The sequence below is a fragment of the Rhinoraja longicauda genome, chromosome 19 (genome assembly GCF_053455715.1).
Source record: "Rhinoraja longicauda isolate Sanriku21f chromosome 19, sRhiLon1.1, whole genome shotgun sequence".
NCBI lineage: Eukaryota > Metazoa > Chordata > Chondrichthyes > Rajiformes > Arhynchobatidae > Rhinoraja > Rhinoraja longicauda.
The window spans coordinates 4,969,175-4,989,173 of NC_135971.1; the positions used below are offsets into that span (position 1 = coordinate 4,969,175).

General features: G+C 51.7%; 1 long non-coding RNA gene and 1 pseudogene across 2 annotated transcripts in view; one reads left to right on the forward strand and one right to left on the reverse strand.

Annotated features, from left to right (window-relative positions):
* The window catches only part of LOC144603077 (uncharacterized), a 92,843-nt gene that overhangs the window by 22,355 nt on the left and 50,489 nt on the right, over positions 1–19,999 (reverse strand). The gene's annotated exons all lie outside the window — the stretch shown is intronic.
* LOC144602639 (vacuolar protein sorting-associated protein 52 homolog) lies at positions 68–19,938 on the forward strand (annotated as a pseudogene). Its single transcript, XR_013548475.1, has 9 exons — positions 68–139; positions 4,477–4,652; positions 6,450–6,600; positions 7,182–7,282; positions 9,412–9,544; positions 10,629–10,686; positions 14,705–14,838; positions 16,711–16,866; positions 19,788–19,938. The product of XR_013548475.1 is annotated as a vacuolar protein sorting-associated protein 52 homolog (transcript).

Consider the following 19,999-nt stretch of genomic DNA (forward strand, 5'->3'; position numbering starts at 1 on the left):
TCTGTTCTAACGGGGTGGGGGATGTGCTCTTAACTCTGAGTTCCCACTGCGTTCCTCAGCGTCCACAACAGACATCAAGGAGAGTGAGAACATCGCCAGTCTGCACAACCAGATCACGGCCTGTGACACCATCCTGGAGGTAGGTGGGTGCGGGCACAGCCTGGGGGGGGCAGTGCCACAGTCAGACTGGCAGGGTGGTGACCAGGGACTTCACTGGGCTGCTCTTGTACGGAGGTCAATGGTTCTCTCTTGACACGTACGGTCAATGGTTCTAGACAATAGGTGCAGGAGGAGGCCATTTGGCCCTTCGAGCCAGCACCGCCATTCAATGTGATCATGGCCGATCATTCTCAGTCAGTACCCCGTTCTGCCTTCTCTCCATACCCCTGATCTCTTTAGCCACAAGGGCCCACATTTAACTCCCTCTTAAATACAGCCAATGAACTGGCCTCAACTACCTTCTGTGGCAGAGAATTCCACAGATTCACCACTCTCTGTGTGAAAAAAACCTTTTCATCTCGGTCCTAAAAGACTTCCCCCTTATCCTTAAACTGTGACCCCTTGTTCTGGACTTCCCCAACATCGGGAACAATCTTCCCGCATCTAGCCTCTCCAACCCCTTAAGAATTTTATATGTTTCTATAAGATCCCCCTCAATCTTCTAAATTCCAGCGAGTACAAGCCCAGTCTATCCAGTCTTTCTTCATATGAAAGTCCTGCCATCCCAGGAATCAATCTGGTGAACCTTCTCTGTACTCCCTCTATGGCAAGAATGTCTTTCCTCAGATTAGGAGACCAAAACTGCATGCAATACTCCAGGTGCGGTCTCACCAATGCCCTGTACAACTATCTAAAATGTACAAAAATCTAAACTACTACCTACCTCTTTGAAGACCCCTCAGACTAACCTTGATCGGACTTTGCTGGCTTTTGTCTTGAAGAAAGACTGGATAGACTCGGCTTGTACTCGCTGGAATTTAGAAGACTGAGGGGGGATCTTATAGAAACTTACAAAAATCTTAAGTGGAGTACTGTGTGCAGTTTTGGTCTCCAAATTTGAGGAAGGATATTCTTGCTATGGAGGGCGTGCAGCGTAGGTTCACTAGGTTAATTCCCGGAATGGCGGGACGGTCGTATGTTGAAGGCTGGAGCGATTGGGCTTGTATACACTGGAATTTAGAAGGATGAGGGGGGATCTTATTGAAACATATAAGATAATTAGGGATTGGACACATTAGAGGCAGATAACATGTTCCCAATGTTGGGGGAGTCCAGAACAAGGGCCACAGTTTAAGAATAAGGGGTAGGCCATTTAGAACGGAGATGAGGAAGAACCTTTTCAGTCAGAGGTCAAGTCAAGTCAAAGTCAAGTCAATTTTATTGTCAATCCTCAGCCAGTTTACACAGACAGAAAATCGAAATACCGTTTCCCACAATCCCGAGGAACAAAGTGCATAAAACTAAGTTAAATTAAAAGGCACAGCAAACAACAATCAACATAAAATATAAAATATAAAATATAGTCACTTCAAATGCGTTAAAAAAAAATTTTTTTAAGTGTCTGGTGCTGGATGTGCATGTGTGTGGGGTGTTAAAGTCCAGGTCCAATAGGGTGGTGAAGGTGTGGAATTCTCTGCCTCAGAAGGCAGTGGAGGCCAGTTCGTTGGATGCTTTCAAGAGAGAGCTGGATAGAGCTCTTAAGGATAGCGGAGTCAGGGGGTATGGGGAGAAGGCAGGAACGGGGTACTGATTGAGAATGATCAGCCATGATCACATTGAATGGCGGTGCTGGCTCGAAGGGCTGAATGGCCTACTCCTGCACCTATTGTCTATTGTCTATTGTTTGGACAGGCTAGATGCGGGAAGATTGTTCCCGATGTTGGGGAAGTCCAGAACAAGGGGTCACAGTTTAAGGATAAGGGGGAAGTCTTTTAGGACCGAGATGAGAAAGATTTTTTTCACACAGAGTGTGAATCTGTGGAATTCTCTGCCACAGAAGGTAGTTGAGGCCAGTTCATTGGCTATATTTAAGAGGGAGTTAGATGTGGCCCTTGTGGTTAAAGGGATCAGGGGGTATGGAGAGAAGGCAGGTACGGGATACTGAGCTGGATGATCAGCCATGATCATATTGAATTGGCGGTGCAGGCTCGAAGGGCCGAATGGCCTACTCCTGCACCTATTTTCTATGTTTCTATGAGTCCGCGCCGCCCAGCGATCCCTGCACACTAACACTATCCTTCACACACTAGGGCCAATTTTTACATTTACCCAGTCAATTACCTTCAAACCTGCACGTCTTTGGAGTGTGGGAGGAAACCGGAGATCTCGGAGAAAACCCACGCAGGTCACGGGGAGAACGTACAAACTCCATACAGACGGCGCCCGTAGTCAGGATCGAACCCGAGTCTCCGGCGCTGCATTTCGCTGTAAGGCGGCAACACTACCGCTGCTCCACGGTGCCGCATGTTCAGGACTGCTCTGTGGGTGTGGTAGGATGAGATTAAATGGGGGACCTTGCTCGGTATTGATGAGCTGGACTCAAAGGCCTGTTTCCATTGCTGCATCTCCAAGACTCAACGGGTAGGAAAGGTTTAGACAGAAGCGGGCAAATGGAACAAGCTGAGATGGGGATCTTGCTCGGCGTGGATGAATGGGGGCTGCAGGACCTGTTTCCATGCTGTGTGACTCTACGACTCCCTGACTCTCTCTCTGTCTGTCTCTCTCTCAGTCTTTCTCTCTGTCTTTCTTTCTCTCTGTCTCTCTCTGTCTCTCTCCCTGTGTCTCTCTCTCCCTGTCTCTCTCCCTGTCTCTCTCTCTCCCTGTCTCTGACTCTCTCTCTCTCTCCCTGTCTCTCTGACTCTCTCTCTCCCTTTGTCTCTCTCTCCCTGTCTCTCTCTCTCTCTCCCTGTCTCTCTCTCCCTGTCTCTCTCTCCCTGTCTCTCTCTCCCTGTCTCTCTCTCCCTGTCTCTCTCTCCCTGTCTCTCTCTCCCTGTCTCTCTCTCCCTGTCTCTCTCCCTGTCTCTCTCTCTCTCTCTCTCCCTGTCTCTCTCTCTCTCTCCCTGTCTCTCTCTCTCTCTCTCCCTCTCTCTCTCTCCCTGTCTCTCTCTCCCTGTCTCTCTCTCTCTCTCCCTCTCTCTCTCTCTCCTGTCTCTCTCACCCTGTCTCTCTCTCCCTGTCTCTCTCTCTCTCTCTCTCTCTCTCTCTCTCCCTCTCTCTCTCTCCCTCCCTGTCTCTCTCTCCCTGTCTCTCTCTCCCTGTCTCTCCCTGTCTCTCTCTCTCTCTCTCTCTCTCCCTGTCTCCCTCTCTCTCTCCCTGTCTCCCTCTCTCTCTCTCTCCCTGTCTCTCTCTCCCTGTCTCTCTCTCCTGTCTCTCTCCCTGTCTCTCTCTCCCTGTCTCTCTCTCCCTGTCTCTCTCTCCCTGTCTCTCTCTCCCTGTCTCTCTCTCCCTGTCTCTCTCTCCCTGTCTCTCTCTCCCTGTCTCTCTCTCTCCCTGTCTCCCTCTCTCTCTCTCTCCCTCTCTCTCTCTCCCTGTCTCTGACTCTCTCTCTCTCCCTTTGTCTCTCTCCCTGTCCCTCTCTCTCCCTGTCCCTCTGACTCTCTCCCTGTCTCTCTCCCTGTCTCTCTGACTCTCTCTCTCTCCCTGTCTCTCTGACTCTCTCTCTCTCCCTTTGTCTCTCTCCCTGTCTCTCTGACTCTCTCCCTGTCTCTCTCTCCCTGTCTCTCTGACTCTCTCCCTGTCTCTCTCTCCGTCTCTCTGACTCTCTCCCTGTCTCTCTCTCCCTGTCTCTCTGACTCTCTCTCTCTGTCTCTCTGACTCTCTCTCTCTCCCTTTGTCTCTCTCTCTCCCTGTCTCTCTCCCTTTGTCTCTCTCTCTCCCTTTGTCTCCCTCTCTCCACCTGTCTCTCTCACTGTCTCTCCCTCTCTGTCTCTCTCTGCTCTCTCTGACTCTCTGTTTCTGTCTCTGTCCCTCTGTCTCTCTCTCCCTGTCTCTGTCTCTCTGTCTCTGTCTCTGGAATTTAGAAGGATGAGAGGGGATCTTATCGAAACGTATAAGATTATTAAGGGGTTGGACACGTTAGAGGCAGGAAACATATTCCCAATGTTGGGGGAGTCCAGAACCAGGGGCCACAGTTTAAGAATAAGGGGTCGGCCATTTAGAACTGAGATGAGGAAAAACGTTTTCAGTCAGAGAGTTGTGGATCTGTGGAATTCTCTGCCTCAGAAGGCAGTGGAGGCCAATTCTTTGAATGCATTCAAGAGAGAGCTGGATAGAGCTCTTATGGATAGAGGAGTCAGGGGGTATGGGGAGAAAGCAGGAACGGGGTACTTATTGAGAATGATCAGCCATGATCACATTGAATGGCGGTGCGTACAGGCTCGAAGGGCCGAATGGCCTCCTCCTGCACCTATTGTCTATTGTCTCTGTCTCCCTGTCTCTGCCCCTCTCTCTCTGACTGTGCCGTGTGCTGTGTGACAGAGGATGGAGCAGATGCTGGGGACTTTCCAGAGTGACCTGAGCAGCATCAGCTGTGAGATCCAGACCCTGCAGGAGCAGTCCATCGCCATGAACATCAAGCTGAAGAACCGCCAGTCAGTGCGCAGCGAGCTCAGCCAGCTGGTGGATGAGCTGATCGTGCCCGCCATCATGATCTCGTGAGTGACCAGGCCCAGTGCCACCCACTGCCCACCCACACCCACCCAGCCCACCTTGCACCCACCCACCCCCGACTCCACCATCATGATCTCATGAGTGACCGGGCCCAGTGCCTCCTACTGCCCACCCACCCACACACCCGCACACCCACCTGCCCCCGACCCACCCCACACCCACCCCCAACTCCATCATGATCTCGTGAGTGACCGGGCCCAGTGCCACCCACCGCCCACCCAACCTGCACCCACCCACCCCTGACTGACCCACCCCACACCCACCCCTGACTGACCCACCCCACACCCACCTCTGCCCACCCACCCCACACCCACACCCGACTCCAACATCATGATCTCGTGAGTGACCGGGCTCAGTGTCACCCACCGCCCACCCACACACCCATCCACCCACCCCACACCCACCCACCCACCCCACACCCAACCACCCACTCACACCCACCCACCCCCTACTCCGCCATCATGATTTCGTGAGTGACTGGGCTCAGTGCCACCTACTGCCCACCACCAACCCATCCCTGACCACCCACCCTGGTGCCTGTCCATCGCCTGGTGCCACGTCCATCTCCTGGTGCCACGTCCATCTCCTGGTGCCACGTCCATCTCCTGGTGCCATGCCCATCTCCTGGTGCCATGCCCATCTCCTGGTGCCATGCCCATCTGGTGCCTGCCCATCTCCTGGTGCCTGCCCATCTCCTGGTGCCATGCCCATCTCCTGGTGCCTGCCCATCTCCTGGTGCCATGCCCATCTCTGGCACTGCCCATCTCCTGGTGCCATGCCCATCTCCTGGTGCCTGCCCATCTCCTGGTGCCATGCCCATCTCTGGCACTGCCCATCTCCTGGTGCCATGCCCATCTCCTGGTGCCTGCCCATCTCCTGGTGCCATGCCCATCTCTGGCACTGCCCATCTCCTGGTGCCTGCCCATTTCCTGGTGCCATGCCCATCTCCTGGTGCCATGCCCATCTCCCGGTGCCATGCCCATCTCCTGGTGCCATGTCCATCTGGTGCCATGCCCATCTGGTGCCACGCCCATCTCCTGGTGCCATGCCCATCTGGTGCCATGCCCATCTCCTGGTGCCATGCCCATCTCCTGGTGCCATGCCCATCTGGTGCCATGCCCATCTCCTGGTGCCATGTCCATCTGGTGCCATGCCCATCTCCTGGTGCCATGTCCATCTGGTGCCATGCCCATCTCCTGGTGCCATGCCCATCTCCTGGCATGCCCATCTGGTGCCATGCCCATCTCCTGGTGCCATGCCCATCTGGTGCCATGCCCATCTCCTGGTGCCATGCCCATCTGGTGCCATGCCCATCTCCTGGTGCCATGCCCATCTCCTGGTGCCATGTCCATCTGGTGCCATGTCCATCTGGTGCCACGTCCATCTCCTGGTGCCATGTCCATCTCCTGGTGCCATGCCCATCTCTGGCACTGCCCATCTCCTGGTGCCATGCCCATCTCCTGGTGCCATGCCCATCTCCTGGTGCCATGCCCATCTCCTGGTGCCATGCCCATCTCCTGGTGCCATGCCCATCTGGTGCCATGCCCATCTCCTGGTGCCATGCCCATCTCCTGGTGCCATGCCCATCTCCTGGTGCCACATCCATCTGGTGCCATGCCCATCTCTGGCACTGCCCATCTCTGGCACTGCCCATCTCTGGCACTGCCCATCTCCTGGTGCCATGCCCATCTCCTGGTGCCATGCCCATCTCCTGGTGCCACGCCCATCTCTAGGCACTGCCTGCCCATCTCTCACCCCCTCCCTGCATGTTTACGTTGCAGTACCATTATGGACACCCCAGTCACTGAGCAGCAGTTTCTGGAACAGCTCCATGAGCTCAACAACAAGATTAACTACGTCAAGGAGCAGTCCTTCAAGGAGACCCTGGCCTGTGCTGACGTGCAAGACATCCTGGACCGCCTCAAGATCAAGGTACGGCCTTCGGCAAAGGTGGCGCAGCGGGTAGTGCAGCACGTCTACACCTGCCACCGATTTGGTTCAGTTTAGTTTATATATACAGCGCGGAAACAGGCCCTTCGGCCCACCGGGTCCGCGCCGACCAGCAATCCCCGCACACATTAACACGATCCTACGCCCACTAGGGACTGCTGGAGTAACTCAGCGGGTCGGGCAGCATCTGTGGAGAGAATTGGATAGACAACGTTTCACAGAGTGCTGGAGTAACTCAGCGGGTCAGGCAGCATCTGTGGAGAACATGGATAGGTGACGTTTCACAGAGTGCTGGAGTAACTCAGCGGGTCAGGCAGCATTTGTGGAGAACATTGATAGGTGACGTTTCACAGAGTGCTGGAGTAACTCAGCGGGTCGGGCAGCATCTGTGGAGAACATGGATAGGTGACGTTTCACAGAGTGCTGGAGTAACTCAGCGGGTTAGGCAGCATCTGTGGAGAACATGGATAGGTGACGTTTGGCTGGCGTTCCAGGGGGGTAAAGTTCAAGGGGAAAGCGCTCCACTGGGGAGAGGGTTGACTACTATGCTTGTCGTTGTGCAGGCTGTTTCGAAGATCAGGGAGTTTATTCTGCAGAAGATCTATTCGTTTCGCAAACCCATGACCAACTATCAAGTTCCTCAGAACGCACTGCTGAAATACAGGTATGGCATCTCTCTCTCTCTCTCTCTCTCTGTGTCTGCCCAATACTAGGCCTAAAACACAGGTATGGCCTCTCTCTGTGTGTGTGTCTGCCCAATACTAGGCCTAAAACACAGGTATGGCCTCTCTCTGTGTGTGTGTCTACCCAATACCAGGCCTGAAACACAGGTATGGCCAATACTAGGCCTGAAACACAGGTATGGCATCTCTCTCTCTCTGTGTGTCTGCCCAATACCAGGCCTGAAACACAGGAATGGCATCTCTCTCTCTGTGTGTGTCTACCCAATACTAGGCCTGAAACACAGGTATGGCATCTCTCTCTCTCCGTGTCTGCCAATACAGGTATGGCCAATACTAGGCCTGAAACACAGGAATGGCATCTCTCTCTGTGTCTACCCATTACTAGGCCTGAAACACAGGTATGGCCTCTCTCTCTCTCTCTGCCCAATACTAGGCCTGAAACACAGGTATGGCATCTGTGTCTATCCAATACTAGGCCTGAAACACAGGTATGGCCTCTCTCTGTGTGGGTGTCTACCCAATACTAGGCCTGAAACACAGGTATGGCATCTCTGTGTGTGTGTGTGTCTACCCAATACTAGGCCTGAAACACAGGTATGGCCTCTCTCTGTGTGTCTACCCAATACCAGGCCTGAAACACAGGTATGGCCTCGCTCTGTGTGTCTCTACGCAATACTAGGCCTGAAACACAGGTATGGCCTCTCTCTGTGTGTGTCTACCCAATACTAGGCCTGAAACACAGGTATGGCCTCTCTCTGTGTGTCTACCCAATACCAGGCCTGAAACACAGGTATGGCCTCGCTCTGTGTGTGTCTACCCAATACCAGGCCTGAAACACAGGTATGGCCTCGCTCTGTGTGTCTCTACGCAATACTAGGCCTGAAACACAGGTATGGCCTCTCTCTGTGTGTGTCTACCCAATACTAGGCCTGAAACACAGGTATGGCCTCTCTCTCTCTGTGGGTGTCTACCCAATACTAGGCCTGAAACACAGGTATGGCATCTCTGTGTGTGTGTGTGTGTACCCAATACCAGGCCTGAAACACAGGTATGGCCTCTGTGTGTGTGTGTGTGTGTGTCTACCCAATACCAGGCCTGAAACACAGGTATGGCCTCTCTCTCTCTGTGTCTGCCCAATACGAGGCCTGAAACACAGGTATGGCCTCTCTCTCTCTCTGTGTCTGCCCAATACTAGGCCTGAAACACAGGTATGGCCTCTCTGTGTGTGTGTGTGTGTGTCTACCCAATACCAGGCCTGAAACACAGGTATGGCCTCTCTGTGTTTCTGCGCAATACCAGGGAGGGAGGGAGGGAGATGGGGTGGGAGGGAGGGAGGTGGGGTGGGAGGGAGGGAGGGAGGTGGGGTGGGAGGGAGGGAAGAGGTGGTGGGAGGGAGGGAGGGAGATGGGGTGGGAGGGAGGGGAGACGGGGAGGGTGGGATAGGAGTAGAATTAGGCCATTTGGCCCATCAAGTCTACCCCGCCATTCAATCATGGCTGATCTATCTATCCCTCCTAACCCCACTATCCTTCCTGACCCCAATATCTTCCTCCCCCTCATTGCCTGTTCTCCCCCCCTCATTGCCTGTTCTTCCCCCCCATTGCCTGTTCTCCCCCCCCCCCATTGCCTGATCTTCCCTCCCCATTGCCTGTTCTTCCCCCCCTCATTGCCTGATCTTCCCCCCCTCATTGCCTGATCTCCCCCCCTCATTGCCTGATCTCCCCCCTCACTGCCTGTTCTCCCCCCCATTGCCTGTTGTCCCCCCCCCTCATTGCCTGTTCTTCCCCCCCGCATTGCCTGATCTTCCCCCCCCTCATTGCCTGTCCTCCCCCCCTCATTGCCTGTTCTTCCCCCCCCATTGCGTGTTCTCCCCCCCTCATTGCCTGTCCTTCCCCCCATTGCCTGTTCTTCCCCCCCTCATTGCCTGTCCTTCCCCCCCATTGCCTGTTCTTCCCCCCCTCATTGCCAGTTCTTCCCCCCTCATTGCCTGATCTTCTCCCCCCCCCTCATTGCCTGATCTCCCCCCCCCTCATTGCCTGATCTCCCCCCCCCCCTCATTGCCTGATCTTCCAACCCCCCCTCATTGCCTGATCTTCCCCCTCCCCCCCAGGTTTTTCTACCAGTTCTTGATGGCAAACGAGCGACAGGTAGCGAAGGAGATCCGTGACGAATACGTGGACACGGTCAGCAAGATCTACCTGTCCTACTTCAAGTCCTACAGCAGCCGGCTGATGAAAGTGCAGGTCAGAGCCTGTCCCCTCCCTCCCTCCACTCCCTCCCCACCCACCCCATCACCCTCACCCTCACCCCTCCTTCCCTCCTTCCCTTCTCCCCTCCCTCCCTTCTCCCCTCCCTCCCTCCCTCCCTCCCTTCCTCCCCCTCTCCCTCCCCCCCACCTCCCCATCCTCCCTCCCTCCCTCCCCACCCCCTCTCCCCTCCTTGCCACCCCACCTCCCCTCCTTCCCTCCCCCCACCCTCCCTCTCCCTCCCTCCCTGCCTGCGTGCCTCCTATCCTCCCTCCCTCCCTCTCCCCTCCCTGCCACCCCACCTCCCACCCCCGTCTCCCTCCCCTCCTTCCCTCCCCACACCCTCCCTCTCCCTCCCCCCACCCTCCCTCTCCCTCCCTCCCTGCGTGACTCCTATCCCCCCTCCTCTCCCCACCTCTTCTCCCTCCCTCCCAACCCCTCCCTCCTCCCTCCCATCTCCTCTCCCCTCCCTCCCACCCTTCCTCCCTCCCTCCCCACCTCTCCCCCCCTCCCTCCCCACCTCTCCCCCCCTCCCTCCCTCCCTTCCCTCCCTTCCCTCCCCTCCCTCCCCTCCCCACCTCCTCTCCCTCCCTCCCTCCCTCCCACCCAACTGCTCTCTGGTTGTGGTAGGTTGGATCAGTTGCCTGACAACAGCTGGGTAGAAATTGTCCCTGAATCTGGAGTGCTGGAGTAACTCAGCGGGTCGGGCAGCATCTGTGGAGAACACGGATAGGTGACGTTTCACAGAGTGCTGGAGTAACTCAGCGGGTCGGGCAGCATCTGTGGAGAACATGGATAGGTGACGTTTCACAGAGTGCTGGAGTAACTCAGCGGGTCGGGCAGCATCTGTGGAGAACACGGATAGGTGACGTTTCACAGAGTGCTGGAGTAACTCAGCGGGTCGGGCAGCATCTGTGGAGAGAAGGAACGGGTGTCGTTTCGGGCCGAGACCCTTCTTAATCCCCAGTTGCTTGCCACCCCCTCTTCCCTTTGCGCGGTCCATGAAGGGGTCAGCCATTGCTGTTGCAAAGTGCCGTGTGATTTGTGCTGGGCTGTCGTTTGACCTTGTTCTCCTCTTCAGTATGAAGAAGTGGCCGACAAGGATGATCTGATGGGAGTGGAAGACACAGCCAAGAAAGATATCCTTTACGGCCACTCGGCCCATCGAGTCTACCCCGCCATTCAATCATGGCTGATCTATCTATCTCTCCCTCCCAACCCCATTCTCCTGCCTTCTCCCCCATAACCTCTGACACCCGAACTAATCACAAAACCATAGAAACATAGAAAACAGGTGCAGGAGTAGGCCATTCGGCCCTTTGAGCCTGTACGCACCGCCATTCAATATGATCATGGCTGATCATCCAACTCAGTATCCCGTACCTGCCTTCTCTCCATACCCCCTGACCCCTTTAGCCACATCTAACTCCCCCTTAAATATAGCCAATGAACTGGCCTCAACTACCCTCTGTGGCAGAGAATTCCATAGATTCACCACTCTGTGTGAAAAAAAACTTTCTCATCTCGGTCCTAAAAGACTTCCCCCTTATCCTTAAGCTGTGACCCCTTGTTCTGGACTTCCCCAACATCGGGAACAATCTTCCTGCATCTAGCCTGTCCAACCCCTTAAGAATTTAGTAAGTTTCTATAAGATCCCCCCTCAATCTTCTAAATTCCAGCGAGTACAAGCCGAGTCTATCCAGTCTTTCTTCATATGAAAGTCCTGCCATCCCTGGAATCAATCTGGTGAACCTTCTCTGTACTCCCTCTATGGCAAGAATGTCTTTCCTCAGATTAGGAGACAAAAACTGTACACAGTACTCCAGGTGTGGTCTCGCCAATGCCCTGTACAACTGCAGCAGAACCTCCCTGCTCCTATACTCAAATCCTCTTGCTATGAATGCTAACATACCATTCGCTTTCTTCACTGCCTGCTGCACCTGCATGCCTACTTTCAATGACTGGTGTACCACGACACCCAGGTCTCGTTGCATCTTCCCTTCTCCTAATCAGCCACCATTCAGGTAATAGTCTGCTTTCCTGTTCCCATATCCCTTGATTCCGTTAGCCCCTAGAGCTCTATCTAACTCTCTTTTAAATTCATCCAGTGAATTGGCCTCCGCTGCCCTCTGTGGCACAGAATTCCACAAATTCTCAACTCTCTGGGTAAAAAACTCAGTTTTTTTAAACTGTGCATTGTTCCCTGAAGGTGGAATCTCATGTGGATAGGGTGGTGAAGAAGGCGTTTGGTATGCTTGCCTTTATAAATCAGAGCATCGAGTAAAGAAGTTGGGATGTAATGTTGAAATTGTACAGGGCATTGGTGAGGCCAAATCTGGAGTATGGTGTGCAGTTCTGGTCGCCAAATTATAGGAAGGATGTCGACAAAATGGAGAGGGTACAGAGGAGATTTACTAGAATGTTGCCTGGGTTTCAGCACTTAGGCTACAGAGAGAGGTTGAACAGGTTGGGTCTTTATTCTTTGGAGCGTAGAAGGTTGAGGGGGGACTTGATAGAGGTTTTTAAAATTTTGAGAGGGACGGACAGAGTTGACGTGGGTAGGCTTTTCCCTTTGAGAGTGGGGAAGATTCCAACAAGGGGACATAGCTTCAGAATTGAGGGACAAAGGTTTAGGGGTAACATGAGGGGGAACTTCTTTACTCAGAGGGTTGTGGCTGTATGGAATGGGCTTCCGGTGGAAGTGGTGGAGGCTGGCTCGATTTTATTATTTAAGAGTAAATTGGATAGGTATATGGATAGGAGGGGATTGGAGGGTTATGGTCTGAGTGCAGGTAGATGAGACTAGGTCAGGGAGAATGGTCGGCGTGGACTGGTAGGGCCGGACAGGCCTGTTTCCATGCTGTAGTTGTTATATGTTATATGTTATATATGTTAAACGGCCTCCCCTTTATTCTAAGACTGTGTGGCCCCTGGTTCTGGACTCCCCCAACATTGGGAACATTTTCCCTACATCTAGCTTGTCCAGTCCTTTTATAGTTTTATACATTTCCATAAGATCCCCCTCTCATCCTTCTAAACTCCAGTGAATACAAGCCCAGTCTTTCCAATCTTTCCTCATATGACAGTCCCGCCATCCCGGGGGATTAACCTGGTGAACCTACGCTGCACGCCCTCAATAGCAAGGACGTCCTTCCTCAAATTTGGAGACCAAAACTGCACACAGTACTCCAGGTGTGGTCTCACTAGGGCCCTGTACAACTGCAGAAGGACCTCTTTGCTCCTATACTCAACTCCTCTCGTTATGAAGGCCAACATTCCATTGGCTTTCTTCACTGCCTGCTGTACCTGCATGCTTCCTTTCAGTGACTGATGCACTAGGACACCCAGATCTCGTTGTACGTCCCCTTTTCCTAACTTGACACCATTCAGATAATAATCTGCCTTCCTATTCTTACCACCAAAGTGGATAACCTCACACTTATCCACATTAAACTGCATCTGCCATGCATCCGCCCACTCACACAACCTGTCCAAGTCACCCTGCAACCTCATAGCATCTTCCTCACAGTTCACACTGCCACCCAGCTTTGTATCATCTGCAAATTTGCTAATGGTACTTTTAATCCCTTCATTCACTGCCTGCTGTACCTGCACGCCAACTTTCAGTGACTGGTGTACAAGGACACCCAGGTCTCGCTGCACTTCCCTTTGACCTAATCTGATATCATTGAGATGTTTCAATGAGGTCCCCCTGCTCGTTCTTCTAAACTCCAGCAAGTACAGGCTCATTGCCGACAACCGTTTTGCCGGTACCGACTGTGTATCGTAACACTACTGCTAACGACAGCAAACTAACCCCTGGTGAACGCCAGTAGTCACAACTCGGGTAGTTCCCTGGACTAAACATCACCATTCAACCTTGACTGGAGAACCTCATTGGGTCAGGCAGCATCTCTGGAGAGAAGGAATGGGTGACGTTTCAGCTCGAGACCTTTCTTCTTCAGAAGAAGAACCGTCAGACCGGAAACATTGCCCATTCCTTCGTCTCAATAGACAATAGGTGCAGGAGGAGGCCATTCGGCCCTTCGAGCCTGTACGCACCGCCATTTAATGTGATCATGGCTGATCATTCTCAATCAGTACCCCGTTCCTGCCTTCTCCCCATACCCCCTGACTCCGCTATCCTTAAGACCTCTATCTAGCTCTCTCTTGAATGCATTCAGAGAATTGGCCTCCACTGCCTTCTGAGGCAGAGAATTCCACAGATTCACAACTCTCTGACTGAAAATGTTTCTCCTCATCTCAGTTCTAAATGGCCGACCCCTTATTCTTAAACTGTGGCCCCTTGTTCTGGACTCCCCCAACATTGGGATAGTGTTTCCTGCCTCTAACCTGTCCAACCCCTTAATAATCTTATACGTTTCGATAAGATCTCCTCTCATCCTTCTAAATTCCAGTGTATACAAACCAGTCGATCCAGTCTTTCAAGACAGTCCCGCCATTCCGGGAATTAACTGAGTAAACCTACGCTGCACGCCCTCAATAACAAGAATATCCTTCCTCAAATTTGGAGACCAAGTCCACTGACTTGTGGCCTCCACAGCCGTCTGTGGCAAAGAATCCCACAGATTCACCACCCTCTGGCTAAATAAATTCCTCCTCATCTCCTTCCTGATGGAAAGTCCTTTAATTCTGAGGCTGTGCCCTCTGGTCCTAGACTCTCCCACTAGTGGAAACATCCTCTCCACATCCACCCTATCCGGGTCTTTCAACATACGACAGTCCCACCATTCCGGGAATTAACCTGGTAAACCTACGCTGCATGCCCTCAATAGCAAGAATATCCTTCCTCAAATTTGGAGACCAAAACTGCACACAGTACTCCAGGTGCGGTCTCACTAGGGCCCTGTACACCTGCAGAAGGACCTCTTTGCTCCTATACTCAACTCCTCTTGTTATGAAGGCCAACATTCCATTGGCTTTCTTCACTGCCTGCTGTACCTGCATGCTTCCTTTCAGTCGAGACCCTTCAGAAGAAGAAGAACCGTCAGACCGGAAACACTGCCCATTCCACCGTCTCCAGTGAGGCTGCCTGGCCCCGCAGAGTTACTCCAGTACTTTGTGCCTTATCTTCGGTTTACACGGGCGCCTGCAGTTCCTTTCCCCCGCACAGTTGACCTTGACTCACCGCTCCACGATTCTTCTCCAAGCCTTCGCTGAAGAACAGGAACACCATCTTCACCTTGGGCAACCGTGGAAACGTGATCGCCTCGTCGGAGCTGGAAGCGCCCATCATCGTGCCCCACGCTGCTCAGAAGAACGACTCTCGGGTAAGTATTCCATCCCCCCCTTCCCCTTCCAACCCCCCCTCCCCCCCCCCCCCTCCCCACCACTGACCATTCCCCAAGGTCAGACCACCAGCACTCAGCAGGTCAGGCAGCGGCCGTGGTGAGATAAACGGTGGCGCAGCGGTAGAGTTGCTGCCTTTCAACGTACGACAGTTTCCGCCATTCCCGGGAATTAACCTAGTGAACCTACGCTGCACGCCCTCAATAGCATAGTACAAAACGGAAGTCATTGAAGAGACGAAGAGGGCGTGGGGTGTCTTGGACTGTTGGGCACTGCGGGTGGGGGTGGGGGGGGATGGGGGGGTCAATGCGTCCTTGAAGAGAGAGAGAGGAGACACCAGTTCTGCTGTTCATGTCAACCCAACATCCCAATGTACTTCAGAATTAACAGCAAGCACCTATAATCCTTCCTTTGTCCCGCCCCCCCTGACATCAGTCTGAAGAAGGGTCTCGGCCCGAAAGTTAGGAACAGGGGACGAACAACGAGATCTGGGTGTCCTAGTGCATCAGTCACTGAAAGGAAGCATGCAGGTACAGCAGGCAGTGAAGAAAGCCAATGGCATGTTGGCCTTCATAACGAGAGGAGTTGAGTAAGGGAGCAAAGAGGTCCTTCTGCAGTTGTACAGGGCCCTAGTGAGACCGCACCTGGAGTACTGTGTGCAGTTTTGGCCTCCAAATTTGAGGAAGGATATTCTTGCTGTTGAGGGCGTGCAGCGTAGGTTCTCCAGGTTAATTCCCGGAATGGCGGGACTGCCGTATGTTGAAAGACTTGAGCGACTAGGCTTGTATACACTGGATGAGAGGGGATCTTATCGAAACGTATAAGATTATTAATGGATTGGACCAGGGGAGCCGGCACATCTATCCTCATCGCCGAGCGACTTCCTTGGCCGGCTGGATAAACAAGCAAAGATCTGGAACCAAGAGTGCCAGAAAATCAGTGGTGGAACTGTAATGAGTAAATATGACATTTAAGTGGAAGATTATATAACTAAATTAATTAAGACGGGGTTAAAATATAAAGGGGAAGTCCAGAACAAGGGGGGAAGTCCAGAACAAGGGGTCACAGCTTAAGGATAAGGGGGAAGTCTTTTAGGACCGAGATGAGACCGCACGGTAGCGCAGCGGTAGAGTTGCTGCTTTACAGCGAATGCAGCGCCGGAGACTCAGGTTCGATCCTGACTACGGGTGCTGCACTGAGGCTGCAGAAACAGGCCCTTCGGCCCACCGGGTCCGCGCCGCCCAGCGATCCCCGCACATTAACACTATCCTACACACACTAGAGACAATTTTTACATTTACCAAGCCAATTAACCTACGTACCTGTACGTCTTTGGAGTGTGGGAGGAAACCGAAGATCCCGGAGAAAACCCACGCAGGTCACGGGGAGAACGTACAAACCCCTTACAGTTGGCGCCCGTAGTCAGGATCGAACCTGTGTCTTCGGCGCTACATTCGCTGTAAAGCAGCAACTCGACCGCTGCGCCACCGTGCACTGTGTAAATGTTCCAGTTTTTTGACCTCCGCTTTACGTCTCACGCAAGCGCTCGGCTCTTTTCCTCCATTTTGTTTTGACCTCCATTTTGTTTTGACCTCCATTTTGTTTTTACCTCCATTTTGTTTTTACCTCCATTTTCTTTTTACCTCCATTTTCTTTTTACCTCGCTCACGTGCCTGGATAAAGAGGTCTGGAGAGAGTCTGCGTGAGTCCAAGAAGCACTAGTCTGAAGAGGGGGTCTCGCCCCGAGACGCCAGGCATTCCTTTTCTCCGGAGATGCCTCCTATCCCACTGTGTTACTGCAGCATGTTGTGTCTGTCTCTCTGTGATGTGACCTTTGTTCTTCTCCCTCCCAGTACCCCTTTGAGAGCCTGTTTCGCAGCCAGCACTACGCCCTCCTTGACAACAGCTGCCGCGAGTAACTCTTCCTCTGTGACTTCTTCATGGTGACCGGGAACTCTGCCCAAGATCTCTTCAACGCCATCATGGGCAAAACACTCAACATGTTCTTGGTAAGTTCAAGCCTGCTGGTGGAGAGAAGTGATTTACCCTTGCGTTTGGCCTTACGCTCAGAAAGGATGAGAGGGGATCTCTGGATGCTTTGAAGAGAGAGCTAGATAGAGCTCTTAAGGATAGCGGTGTCAGGGGGTAAGGGGAGAAGGCAGGAACGGGGTACTAGAAACATAGAAAATAGGTGGAGTAGGCCATTCGGCCCTTCGAGCCTGCACCGCCATTCAATATGATCATGGCTGATCATCCAACTCAGTATCCCGTACCTGCCTTCTCTCCATACCCACTGATCCCTTTAGCCACAAGGGCCACATCTAACTCCCTCTTAAATATAGCCAATAAACTGGCCTCAACTACCTTCTGTGGCAGAGAATTCCACAAATTCACCACTCTGTGTGAAAAAAAACTTTCTCATCTCGGTCCTAAAAGACTTCCCCCTTATCCTTAAACTGTGACCCCTTGTTCTGGACTTCCCCAACATCGGGAACAATCTTCCTGCATCTAGCCTGTCCAACCCCTTAAGAATTTTGTAAGTTTCTATAAGATCCCCCCTCAATCTTCTAAATTCCAGCGAGTACAAGCCGAGTCTATCCAGTCTTTCTTCATATGAAAGTCCTGCCATCCCAGGGATCAATCTGGTGAACCTTCTCTGTACTCCCTCTGAGGCAAGAATGTCTTTCCTCAGATTAGGAGACCAAAACTGCACGCAATACTCCAGGTGCGGTCTCACCAATGCCCTGTACAACTGCAGCAGAACCTCCCTGCTCCTATACTCAAATCCCCTTGCTATGAATGCCAACATACCGTTCGCTTTCTTCACTGCCTGCTGCACCTGCATGCCTACTTTCAATGACTGGGGTGTAAGCTGCCCAAGCCAAATGTGAGGTGCTGTTTCCCTACGGCGTTCTACATTCTCCTTCACCTACTTGTCCATGGCAGGGACATTGCGTTTGGTCATGATGGTCTTGAAGCGGAGGATGATGTGAATGGACAGGAAGACGGCGATACTGTCGTAGGAATCTGCAACGGAGGTGTCCATGTGTTTCTGAAAGGAAGGGGAAGTACACACAGATCAGGGCCTTCCACGAACAAATAAAACTTCTCACTGACAATAGACAATAGGTGCAGGAGGAGGCCATTCGGCCCTTCGAGCCTGTACGCACCGCCATTCAATGTGATCATGGCTGATCATTCTCAATCAGTACCCCGTTCCTGCCTTCTCCCCGTACCCCCTGACGCCGCTATCCTTAAGAGCTCTATCCAGCTCTCTCTTGAATGCGTTCAGAGAATTGGCCTCCACTGCCTTCTGAGGCAGAGAATTCCACAGATTCACAACTCTCTGACTAAAAAAGTTTTTCCTCATCTCAGTTCTAAATGGCCGACCTTATTCTTAAACTGTGTGGCCCCTTGCTCTGGACTCCCCCAACATTGGGAACATGTTTCCTGCCTCTAACGTGTCCAACCCCTTAATAATCTTATACGTTTCGATAAGATCTCCTCTCATCCTTCTAAATTCCAGTGTATACAAGCCTAGTCGCTCCAGTCTTTCAACATATGACAGTCCCGCCATTCAGGGAATTAACCTAGTAAACCTACGCTGCACGCCCTCAATAGCAAGAATATCCTTCCTCAAATTTGGAGACCAAAACTGCACACAGTACTCCAGGTGCGGTCTCACTAGGACCCTGTACAACTGCAGAAGGACCTCTTTGCTCCTATACTCAACTCCTCTTGTTATGAAGGCCAACATTCCATTGGCTTTCTTCACTGACAAATCTGACTCCCTATATTTATTTAAGCTGCCGCATATTCCAAAATGCAGATTGTATTAGTTAAAGTTATGAATCCTACATAAATAAATATTTATTTAAGCTGCTGCATATTCCAAAATGCAGATTGTATTAAAGTTTTGAATCCTACATAAATAAATATTTATTTAAGTTGCTGCATATTCCAAAATGCAGATTGTATTAGTTCAAGTTATGAACCTTACATAAATAAATATTTATTTAAGTTGCTGCATATTCCAAAATGCTGATTGTATTAGTTCAAGTAGCGCAGCGGTAGAGTTGCTGCTTTACAGCGAATGCAGCGCCGGAGACTCAGGTTCGATCCTGACTACGGGTGCTGCACTGTAAGGAGTTTGTACGTTCTCCCCGTGACCTGCGTGGGTTTTCTCCGGGATCTTCGGTTTCCTCCCACACACCAAAGACGTACAGGTATGTAGGTTAATTGGCTGGGTAAATGTAAAAATTGTCCCTAGTGGGTGTAGGATAGTGTTAATGTACAGGGATCGCTGGGCGGCACGGACTTGGAGGGCCGAAAAGGCCTGTTTCCGGCTGTATATATATGATATGATATGATATGATCATACATAAATGAATATTTTTGATAAAATATTTTTGATAAAACACAAGACTTGTTTATTCTTTATCCCATCTGCAATAAAACAGGCAAGTTTTTAAAAAATATCAATAAATACATTTTCAAGTAATAAATTTTTTTAAAACATTTTCTTTTCAACAACTCCATCCGACATTTCCAGAGGTCACACATTCAATGCAGATATTCATTTCCAGATTTACACAGAATCCCTTATTTGCAGTCTCTCTCTCTCTTACCTGTTCTTGTAGCTGTGATAGCTGCACCTTTCTCAGCTTAGCCCCCAGTCTAGTAGACACTCCAGCCGTTCCCATGAGGTTCTAGCACCAAGCTTGTGATCACCATCTCTTTTATCTGCCCCCTCCAACCTGAGGGACGAAACAGACATAACAGGCATCTCCCTGAACCAATAATACAAAGGACAGCTCAATGCACTGTGCTGCAAAAACCCAATAGGAACGATGCACTCAGAGTCAGTTTGCAAAATCATTCTGCAAGGTATCAATTTGAAGGAACACCTGGACCATTTGCCATCCTGCAGATCAGCCCGAGCCCAGACTGGCAGGTGTCAATCAAAGGGAAGCCTGTGAAGTTCTGCAGACAAGGGCTGAGCAATACTGACAAATCCCTGACTCCCTATATTTATTTAAGTTGTTTAAGTATTCCAAAATGCAGATTGTATTAGATAAAGTTTTTGAATCCTACATTAAAAAATATTTTTGATAAAACACAAGACTTGTTTATTCTTTATCC